General features: G+C 44.7%; 1 protein-coding gene across 1 annotated transcript in view; it reads right to left on the bottom strand.

Annotated features, from left to right (window-relative positions):
- Positions 1-12,094, bottom strand: part of PRX (periaxin) — a 290,364-nt gene that overhangs the window by 68,554 nt on the left and 209,716 nt on the right. Inside the window, exon 3 of the mRNA XM_086938249.1 lies at positions 4,541-4,642. The gene's annotated coding sequence lies outside the window, so the exon portion shown is untranslated. The remainder of the gene's footprint in view (positions 1-4,540; positions 4,643-12,094) is intronic.

The raw sequence follows: 12,094 nt of genomic DNA, 5'->3' as shown, positions 1-12,094 counted from the left end.
CTATTAACCCAATTTCTTACTGTCATCTGTAATGTTATGTTATGTTATGTTAGGGATTACTTGTATAGCGCCTATCACCGCCGGTCTCTAAGCGCTTACCAGAAAGAATATAACACATAATGACCCTAGAACCTCAGTTGTTTCACCTCCTATGATGTCATGAAGGCTTTTCTGAAAAGATAAGTTTTTAGTTTCTTTCTGAAAGGTAGAAGCTGTGATTCCTCTTTCAAGGTAGGTGGGAGCTCGTTCCACAGTTGTGGAAGGAGCACAGACAAGGCCCTGCCTCCTTTGGTCTTTAATTTGAACCTAGGTTGAAACAGGTTGGAGGTTGTTCCTGAGCGCAATGGCCTCCCGGGAATGTACCTCTTTAGACGTTGCTCAATGTACTCTGGGGCTTTCCTAAAGAGTGCCTTATGGGCCACACAGAGACATTTGAACTGCACTCGGAATTTCACTGGGAGCCAGTGCAGCTTATGAAGCAGTGGGGTTATGTGCGAGTTTCTAGGCAAAGAATGGATCAGCCTGGCTGCATCGTTTTGTATTACCTGCAGCTTCCTCAACAGCTTCTGTGGTAGGCCTAGGTATAAGGCATTGCCATAATCAAGTCTCGAAATGACTGTGGCGGATACGATTGATTGCAGGGTGGAGGCAGATAGGATGGGGACTAGCTTTCGCAGTTGCTTCAGCACACCTATGCAGGATCCGACCACAGCAGAAACTTGAGGGGCCATTGAGAGGTCTGAATCGATACTTAACCCCAAGCTTTTTACCACAGAGCCAGGAGACGGAGTGGTTCCTAGCTCGGGGGTCAGTACAGGTCACTCAAGGATCCTCTATGTTGCTAATCACCAGCACCTCCGTCTTGTCAGCATTCACTTTCAACAGATTGTTAGTCATCCAGTTGACTGTGAATGAGAGCAGGTTCCTCACTGATTCCTGGGCTTTGGTGTTATCCAGCCGGACTTAGAGCTGAGTATCATCTGCGTAATTAAAGATTTCGCAGTTCATATGCATAAGCTCTTCCACCAGTGGTTGTAGATAGATATTAAAAAGCAGGGGGGATAGCGCCGACCCCTGGGGCACTCCCCAGGTTACGTCGCAGATCTCAGACAGTTGGTCTCCTAGCTGCACTCTCTGGGTTCGACCTGACAGGAAGGATTCTAGCCACTTTAGCACCTGGCCTGTGATCCCCAGCAAGATGGTGTGGCTGACCGCGTCGAAAGCCGCCGATAAGTCTAATAGAATCAAGGCACAGGGCTGTTTGTTATCTGCCCTGACTCTCAACTCATCGGCGACCGAGGCCATGACTAATTCTTGCTATGTTGGGGCCGGAACCCAGCCTACCTGGTGTGAAGGAGATGGTGTTCTTCCAGATGGCGGGCTAGAGTGCTGAAAACATGCTTTTCTAGGATCTTGCTTAGAAAAGGCAGCTGCGAAATGGGCCTGTAATTTTTTAAGGCTGTCGTGTCCGTTCCTGCTTTCTTCAGAAGTGGGGAGACCCTGGCTTCTTTCATCTGAGTCGGCAGATAGCCTGAATTGAGTGAGTTATTCAGTAGACTCAGTACCTGGGGCTGAATGCCTGGCAGAGCCATTTTAAAGATTTTGGGGGGACATGGATCTATGCTAGAGCCTGATTTAGTTTGACCGACCAGTTGCGCTAGGCACTTGTGGTTAATGGGAGGGAAGCTATCCAAAGTCATGGATGGCACCTGAACATTCTGGCTAGGCAGCATGGTTGTGACTGGCTGTGCATTGATGTCAGTAATGATGTCCTGTACCTTCCGGAGGAAGAAGGATTGAAAGGAGTCACTGTCAGGTTGGTCGCCCACTGAGATTTTCCCTTCACGTTGTGTAAGTTCCCTTAGAATGGTAAATGTCTCTCGCTGTATGTTAGTAGCCTCTCTAATTCTTCCCTCATAGAAAGCAGCCTTTCTTTCCAAGATGTCTGCCTTGTATTTTGAGAGCAGGGTTTTGAAAGTTTCGGCGTCTGATTGGCTATAATGGAGTCTCCACCTTCTCTCTGCCTTACGAAGGGCGTGCTTCTTTTGTTTCAGGGAGGCGTCAAACCAAGGCGCTCCTCTCCCTTTGTTTCTAGTGCTCTCCAACTGCTCAGGGACAAGTTTGTCCAGGGCGGCGAGTATCCAGGTATTTAAGATCCTAACATCATGGTCCAGATCTATACCATTCATATTGGGGCGGGGGGTGAAGGAGAGCAGCGTTGAAATTAGGAGGTTTGCTTCCATCTTACTCTAGGATCTAATTTTTCTCCGTGACTTGTTAGGGGCAGCCCTCACAGGGTCGCCTGGAACCCAGCACTTTATCATAAAATAATCAGACCAGATGCATGGCCTTGTCTCTGTGATTTCAATGTTAGGTAAAGAAGACCAAACAAGGTCCAGTGTATGGCCTTTCATGTGAGAAGGACCCACCACTAGCTGTTGCAGATTAAGCAGCGAGAGATTAGCCTCAAACTCAGTCTCCGTGGGACCTCTGGGTACCTTGTCCCAGTGGTAATTGAAATCGCCAACCACCAAAAGGGACTTATATCTGGTGGCCAAATCCGTTAAAAGCTCAAAAAAGACATAGAAAATGACATAGCTATTCTGTTGTCGTCAGCTATATATAGCACTGCTGAGGTTCAATGCCCATGAGCAGTGGCGTAGAAAGAATGCCATGGGCACTTATGCAATGAACAGGCCAAATCCCTGGTTAGGTAGTAAAAACAGACATATTTGGGTTTTAATGGGCTCCTCATGCTCCTTGGCCTCAGTGCCACAGCTTCTGCTGTACTATTTACTATTATTACTATTATTGTTATTAAGAAACAATTTTATTGGTAGTTCTGGATATACAAAGTGACAATCTGCCATCAACAAGACAAGCAATACACCAGTAGTACACCAAAAGGAAGCTCGGATTGCACACTTGTAAGTCCTATACATTAGTTCAAAATATTTCATATCATCAGCAGCACCAAAGATGGAAATAGGAATTGGTGCTCCACTGGAGAAATGTGTCCCATTGTAGGAAGAATTGCCTGGATTACCCACTGCCTCTTTATGAATTCCAACCATCCCATATTTTGGGATGCTTTTGCTGGCATCCCCTACCTTCTGCACTGGTGATAGTCATTCCCCTGCAGGAAACAAGAATCTACCTTTATCCTGCCTACACATTCTAAACGGCGAAACATTATGTACCACTTTATTTATTTTAAGGTTTTAACCCCTTAACTGCTCCGAACGTTCCGCGCCAGTGCGGAACGTTCTATTGAGCAGGCGGGGCCACGACGGCCAACGGACGGGCGCAGCACTACAAAGGTAGTCCACGGGACGGCCGTTGGCCGTCAGAAGCAGCCATGAGGTTAAATACTGCTCGTAAATAGGATATTGCAAGTTACCTCGGAGTTTGTGAACCTCAAAGCGCTGGTAAACCCTGACAAAACCAGACAAACACCATCTCATTCTGCTATTTGGCTCTGCTATTTGGCTATGAAGCTCCTTGGGTAGCATACACACGGCTTCTGGCTGTTTCTTGATTCTTGGGTTAAATCCCACAAGAGCGGGAGCATCTGATCTGTGTGATAAAATGTCTACATTTTCACAGGAAATATATCCTTTTTCCTGGATTTGATATCAATGGCATTCCTGATTCACTGAGCTTCGGGTTTCCCAGGTCCACGTGTGAGTAGCTCATCCTTGCCAAGCTTTCTAAGATTCGTCTTTGCGTTCTGGGAATTGTACTCCGGCTCCTGTATCAGGATCAGCAGGTCTACAAATTACAGAAGGCGAAGAATAAATCCTGGATTGGTTGAGTTACTCAGCATGGAACTGGGAAGCACTCTGGGATTGGAGACTCACACATAGAAGTCAAAAGGTCCAATGTCAAGATGGCGACTTTTAGCCAGCCTTAGTCTCTCAGCTACCAGCCCAAAGTGTTCTGGAACTTGCTGTTTCAATTTTCTGATCTTAAACTATAAGCCTGTAAGCTCTGCCGCTCATATTGCTACTGGTTGAGAAAGCAGTCCCGACTAAAACTCATCCGCATGACATGGGGCCAAGGGACATTTAAGCTCACATTTTCTGGCGATTGCACTGTTTCGTGGCATCCACTTTCTCAGACAGAAACTCTCATTGTCTGTAATATTTTGACACTTAAAGGCGATTGGTGTACAGGAAATATGACAAATCTCCTGGTACTCCAGGCATCTAAAAGGCAATGGCAGAACACGTCAGACACTGCCTGGCATACAACTGACTCAGCCCCAGCAGCTCCAGCTTGTAAAAAAATGTCCCATTCCCCTAAGGCCAGCATGACTCTGGTGACATTTGATGGTCAAAAATGAACAACAATATTCCCAGCCCTGCTCCCTCGGCCAAGTCAATTTCCGCCCCTGATTACGCTCAGGAAGCCCTGCCGGCCGGAATGCCTCGCCTGCAGCCTCTCGCTGATCAGTTTCCCGCCATCTGTTGCCTCTTCCGGCCCAAAAGCCCGCCCCCTCCTGGCCCAGAGTGGGTAAAAGGAAGTAGCCCATTCCTACCGCCCGCTCGGCGTTGCTGGCTTCCTCTGCTGACAGGGGCTGCTGGACTGGAGGGGGAGCCTGGGATTTCGGAGGTTTTTCCTTCTCCTTTACTTTCACTGCCTGGAAAAAATTAAAAAAATAGAAACTATCAATCTGTGCATGAAAATCAAACGTAAAAACACGCCTGTTTCTCAGTGAAGTTAAAAGTCAACAGAGCATCAATGTTGGTAAAACTAGGCAAAAAAATCACCTCTTTAGTACTAGTTTAACAAATAAATGCAGCAATTAACAACTGAAAGATGACCACCAGTCAACTTTTGAGAATAGCTTTCCACTGTGCGGGAACATGTTGCCAAGTTTTTCATAACTTTTGATCTATTCGAGCTTGAAAAAAAAATGTGTATGCAGCAGATGGATTATGTTGGAAATCCATAATTATGCGGAACACACCAGGGCCACATAATCACTTAATTTCAGTGGCCCTAACTATGTGCATGGAGTTCACAGATACGAATCCCAGCAAGTTCTGCTCACCTGCTTAGCTCTCAGACATAGTGAAAATAAATATCATCAAGATGGTTGAAATGAATCGTAATATTGGTCAAGACACAACCAATTTGTGCGTGCTGTACCAACGGTGTACATATCGAAACCTATACGTCACCTTGCATATTTATTTTTAAGAGTTGAACATGAGATTTGGACAATTTACTTCCACGCCTCTATCTCGTGCTGCCCAATGGTAGGGCGGCCACGTGTACGGTTTTCTACCTGCATGACTGGTATATTATTGTCCTGGCCAGGTTACAAAATTATGACAATCACCTAAGCCATGAATTTACCACCCATCAGTACATATTTCAAACAGCAAATTTCATAAGAAAGCCTCTTTAAACCTTTAAATCTGCCTTAATGATCCCAGACTGATAACCAAAGTAAACAAAAATGGAAAAGTCACGTCACAAATTAATACAGAGTATTTTATATGAAACTCTATTTAAGTATCACGTCTGGGCTCTTAAAACATGAACAAATGGCCAGTATTATTCTTTTTGAAAGGTGGCAATCCTAGTGGGAACCTTTAGCGAGTAGTTTTGGGTCAGTATTAGAAGTGGTCTATCTTCAGGTGGGGAGTTAGTGATTCGTGGCGGCGGCCCTGCAGGCACGGAGGAGTCAGCACACTCGGGCGGAATCTCCGCAATAAGAAATCTCATTATAGAGATTCCACCCGAGTGCGGGGATTCCCCTATGTCTACCGGGCCTCCCAGGGCTGAACTGGGAACCCAAAGCAGCACTGGCAAATTTTGTCAGGCCAGCCCCAGTACAATGCGTAGCGAGCACAGCAAACGAGCCTGGCCACTATACATGGGGATTGGGGGTGGGGTCTCTCCCCAAGAACATTTTGGAAACAAAATTAGAAAAATTGTACATTCTACAACACATTTTCATTCGATATTGACTTGTATTAGCTTTCAGTGCACAGTAAATGATGACCTTACAGTGCACCAGGGTACGACAACCTTGCTAGGCCCCTTCAATCATGCCCTATCACCCTCCAATAGTGCCCTTCATCTCTCCATAGCCCCTCTAACATGTATTTCATTTGTTTTATAGCACCTCTCATACTAGTGTAGGGAGTCAGAGCACTTTGCATCATGCACACATACAGAGACAGTGAATCATACATGTGCAGAACAGTATTTAGAAAATGTTACATAAGACAAAAGGGAATACAGGTGTAGGATTTACATGTCATCCATACTGGTAAGCATTTTCTAAGAGTAATTGGTCTGGAGATGCACAAACTCAGGATTCAAAACATAACACAGTGGTTGGATTTACTAATGAAAATGTATTTCTACCCAAACAAACCCATTTTACCAACATTAGGATAATGGTAGACTGGGGAAAATAAAAACCTTTGAACTTGTCCCATGCATTTTGCATACGGGTCTTTGATAGCACGTCATAGCTCACCATGCTAGATTTATTATGATTGTAAGTTATAAATTGCAAGTAACTGAAGGATCTGTGACAAAGCCAGTAACCCACTGAGATATGCACATTAAATACAGTTTGGTGATCTGTATGGTACACGTCCTTTGCAGCAGCCATATTAACCCTCTGCACTACATAAGAGGAGTCAAAACTACCAATAGCTAAAACGCCGATCTCTCCCCTGCAGGAAGATAAACCACCAGATATATCAATCTTGACCCTTTTATTGTTGCCTGAAAACTGCTGAGTATACAAGGAACTCTGCAGTGAGAGTGAAAAGTGAGCTGTTATGCTGGACAGTCCTGCTGATTCTGTTACTGGGGGTCGATATTGCAGCACTGCTTCAAAACCGGCCCCCAGTATTTAAACTAGCCTCCCACCCTTCCAGGCTCCCGGCCGGTTTTCGGCCGATTTTGTTACCGGGCCGATTATGCAGTAATGCTTCAAAAAAGGGCCCTGTAACAAAATCGGCCCCCAGGGGCCCAAAACCGGCCCCCACCCGTGTGGTGCACCGGGGGATTACCCGGTGCCAGCTACGGCCAGTCCGGCCCTGATGGCCAGTTCCTGCCTTGGGGCCTCAGCGATGAGTGTGGATGCCCCTTGTGAATCAGGCGTTAAGTCGGGTAAGTTGGGTTTCACCTTAGACTAGCAATACTCAAACCACAGACGTATGTGCCTGTGATTGACAGAAGGGCTTTTTTAGACTAACCCTTCCTTCACCACCCACCTTAGGGCAGTGAAAAACACAGAGAAATATTACCAGGCATTGAGCCCTGATGACTCTGTAAACAGAGGATGCAGTGAAACCTTTCATATTTTAAAACTTGCTTCATACTTTTCAGCCCTGAAAAAAGAGGGCTGCATTTGTTGATTTTTATTTTTTGATTAGCTACTTGAAGCATTAGACACAGAATGGCAGAATAAAAATGCTGTGATGGGCACTGGAGAAGGGTAAAAACACAAATGGTCACTTACTGACCTTCAGAAGACTCCTCAAGACCTGGCTTTTCGAACAGTGGCAGATTCCCCACCCCTTAGTGCCTTGAGACCCTCACGGGTAAGTAGTGCGCTCTACAAATGTCTTAATTGATTGACTGATTGATTGATTTCACTCTCTCGTCTCTTTTTCAGGATGTAGAAAAATATTGTAATAGGAGAGACAAAAGGGCACATATCCCTCTTTGTATTTTTATGTTTTTATAGGGGAAAATATAAGTATGCTTAGTTCTCAAACCTTATCTTACCTTCCACCCATCCTATTTTACTTAGACTGCCCTGGCTTTTAGACTTGGGAATATGTGGAGATGTCCTTCTAATATTTCTTCTCGAGAGTCCCTCCTGCCGAACGCTGGAAGGTACATTTTCCTTTTGTAGGAGAAGGAAACTTGTAATCTGGTAGTGTGCCAGTTTCTCATAAATGCATTCCCATTCCCAAAACAGCTTTTATTCTTAGCATAGCCACAGTTTCTCATTTTGATCTTTGAACCTGCAGCCCTGGATTCTAAATCATGTAAATAGGGGAATGTGCAGGATCTCTCTGTACTTCAAATCGCAAATATATGAGCGTGGAAACCATTTGAAATATAAAAAGTATGAGTACACTCCGCAGTCAATAACATGTCCCCCAGGTGAGGGAGGGAGGGAAGGAGGGAGGGAGAGAGAGAGTGAGAGATATCGCCCATCATTAACCATTGGCTTTCATGTGTTTTTCGTGGTTTGCCACTGCTCGTATAGGTTGTCCGTCAAGGTGTAGGCATTCTGAGGATGATTACATTGTCCCATTTGTGTTCCTATTACACTTTTAGATTGAATCAAGATGTCCTTTTGTTACACTGCAGATGCAACATGAATTGGTACCCAGTTTTACTTTGAAGGAACATTGACACTTTCATTTGTGACATGTCTTTACTGTTTCATGTTTGGGTGCCTAAGCCTGTCAAAAAATAAAGTCACACCGACATTCACTGATCACCTTTGCGCTTTTATTTGTTTTAGTTTGCTGTCATGGTAACATGTTTTAGGACTTACATCTACTTCTCTTCACTAAGTAAAGATGTGCGGGCAGGCTTTCTTAACCCCTCCCCTGCTGGTGACGGAACCACTCCGTCATCAGCCGCGGTCGCGCTGTGCTGATGACGGAGCAGTTCCGTCACGGCCCGCTCGGAACACCTGCGCGGCGCGGATTCTGCGCCTGTGCTGAACGTTCTATTGAGCGGGCGGGGCCGTGACGGAACCGCTCCGTCATAAGCACAGCGCAACCGCGGCTGGTGACGGAGCGGTTCCGTCACCAGCATGCGCCCGCCGCTCTTCCGCCCCGCCCCCTTAGCACTGCGGCCGAATAGCCGCCGCAGTGAAGGGGTTAAAGAATAACTAAAACACCAGTCCATTGTAAAAAGTATCAACTGTGTCATATTTTACTGCTTAGGACTTCTAAGTTCATCGCTTACTACGAAAACGTCATCTTCTGTCTCAATTTTATAATTAACACTGTTCTTTCTGCTCATGTAATATGATCAGCCAAGAGGCACTTTTAAAATAATAATAATAGTAACAACAACGTCAACAATAATAATAATGAGAAGAAGAAGGAAAAATACCTACACACATAAAAAACATCTGTAAGAAGAAAGTGTGCTTGATTTTTGGCAATCCGATCTAGCAGTGTGTGTTTGTGCTTCTAGAGAACAATGCTATCAGCTGCCAGCAAGAAGCCTAGAGATTGTTTTCATAGCACAAACTTTTAAATTTCAGATGCAAATGTTAATATATCCTACAGACCTATCCTACTATAACTAAACTACCCTACTTACCAACAGTATCTACCGTGCGTAAGCTTCCTTACCTGCCTCCAAAACCGATCTGCCATACGTGACCTACAATACCAACCACAGATACATTACCATATCTACCTACCTGCTGTACCTACCTCCTTACCTAAACTATGAAATCTACCACACCTTCTTGGAGTACTTACCTGCCATACTTATCAAACCTATTCACCATGCCTACTATTCCAACCCTGGAGTTTTATATAGCACAAACTCGACCTGAAGGTATCGGGTATCGGAGCACTTTACATGAGCACCAGTTGCGTTACAGACGGACACATTTATTTTTGGTAGGCACAGGAAGATTAAGTGTTTTGCTCAGAATCACAGGATGTTGAGCGTCATTGCCGAGACTTGAACCCGGTTCCCCAGATTTGAGGTCGACCACCCTAGCAATTAGGCCACATCCTCTTCCCTGAGTACCTATATACCTGCTATCCATATCTAACCTACCATACCTTTCAATCATACCCACCTACCAAACCTACCTACAATATGTTCCTACTATACGTACCTACCTATCATATCCAACCTTCCATTTCATACCTACCTATAATAATTACTGTATCATAACTACCATTCCTATCCTATGCAGCCATACCTATCTACCATAAATAGCCTGCATTCCATAACTAGCCTACCAACAAAACCCAGCCAACCGTAGGCACCATACCTAACCCACCTCTGCAATGCATGTATCTTACACCTGCCATGATCTGCCAATTTAGTAAAAAAATAGGCAAGTTATGCCTATGGTATCTCTAGTGCGGGCTTTACGTACTGCAGGCTGTACTAGTGTGTGACTCGAGGGACTTCTAGTAACAGTCTACAGGACTGCAACCTGCATCAGGAAAGTGCCAATTTCAGCTTTTGATGGGCATGAAAAACTGAATGCCATTGCTTCTTTAAAAATAGTGAGTCCTCTTAGCTTTTGCCAATGCTTTATTTTTTTATTTTTAGTAATGCGGTTAAACCAGAGAAGAAGCACACTGTACTATTCAATGGCCAGCACCAGCACCTGTACCTTGAGATGCTCCTGCTGACATGAAAACAAACATTCTCTTTAAAGTTTTCTCCTGTCCTGTGAAGCAAGACTTGAGCTAAGTTGATTCGGAGGGCTGAGATCACAAAGCCATAACGGACTAGACGCCATCTCATTCTCTTACTGGCAAATAGAAAGTGAAACAGTAGGAGACTATTTTTCTGCAATCCCATCATGTGACATAGGCTGTACAAGGGCGGGGAGGAATTATGTTTGATTAGATGCAGGTCCCATATGGGAAGGTTTGAACTACACCTTGCATTAATTTATACCCACCTAACAAGCTCTCCTGCCCTAGTTGTGACTTCTCTTGCACAGGATGGGACTGTAATGAGTATGAGAGTACTGTGGGGGTGAAAAAGTCTTCTGATAACAGGTTGGAGTTGGAGAAGTGTATACCACCAGAATTCACAGGGTCTCACTCCACCCGATACGATAAATCTACAACAATCAGAGATTTATACTGTAACACCAGAACAATACCCAAACACGCTCTCGAACTATGGGACCTTCTGTCCTCCCTCAACCCGGACATTAGCTCCATCACAGAAATGTGGCTACATCCACCGCCCTTCCTAGTATTCTCATTGCCTTTCCTCAGGGTTCTAGATTGCTTTCTGTCAATGTCAACCTCTACATAACACTGCTTGATGCAATATTTACAGACAACAGCATCAAGATTCACTAATATGCCAATGATACACAGTTCTACTTGAAAGTCTGTTTTAGACATGCAATGCGTCAAATACTGCTAGCACATCATCCAGATGTGGATGACCTACACCTCTCTGAAACTCAAACCCACCACAAGAGAGTTCCTTTCTTTTGCCAAGAACAAGGAACAGTAAAAACATGGCCCAATGAAATGGACCTTGACGGCTTCACACCCCAACTTTCACCAAAGGCCAAGTCACTTGGATTCACCCTGGACATCAACAACACCCTCAAGGAACACATTGATACAAAAATAAAAGACAGGCTGGCACCAGCTCTATCTTCTAAAGATAGTGAACCTGTATCTTCTTGAAAACAATTTCAGGACTGCTGTTTAAGGCCTCATACTTTTGCATCTGGGTGGTAGCAAGACCCTTCTCCATGGCCTCCCAGACTTCACACTTGCATCCTGCACACCATAAATTTATCATCAAGGGCCTGAAGAAATATGATCAAATCAATCCCATCCTTATAGAACTCCATTGGCCCTCTCTTACTGCCCCCACAACATTTAAAATCAGCGGTATCATTTCCAAAGCCATCACAACGATCACCCCCAATCATCTTGCAGACAAGCTCACCATCCCTGGCCGTCCTCTGCAGATCCACTGCCAGGACACCATCAGACTGCAGATTAAGACGTGTAAAAAAGAAAAAAATAAGGCTGCAGGCCTTTTCCATCTATGCACCCAGGGTTTGGAAAACCATTCCCATATCCACCAGGACTGTCTCAACACTGCTCCAATTGAGAAAAAAGGGTTAAAGACACACTTCTTTAAAGAACAGTTCATCACAATGCATTTACCATCTATAGCGCAGCCACCTTTCCTATCACTCGTTGACTTTATGCTTGTCTTTGACCCGCTACAATCCTCAGCTGCCTTTTGACTAGGTGTGCACTATAGAATACAATGCACACACATATGTAAAATATTTGTCATTTCCTTTTGTTAACATTTTACTTCAGAGATAAAGGAACCAATCAAGAAT

Source organism: Lissotriton vulgaris, chromosome 9 (assembly GCF_964263255.1).
Source record: "Lissotriton vulgaris chromosome 9, aLisVul1.2, whole genome shotgun sequence".
Taxonomy (NCBI): domain Eukaryota; kingdom Metazoa; phylum Chordata; class Amphibia; order Caudata; family Salamandridae; genus Lissotriton; species Lissotriton vulgaris.
Note: the sequence above shows the minus strand (reverse complement) of the source record. Positions and strands in the feature narration are given on the sequence as shown.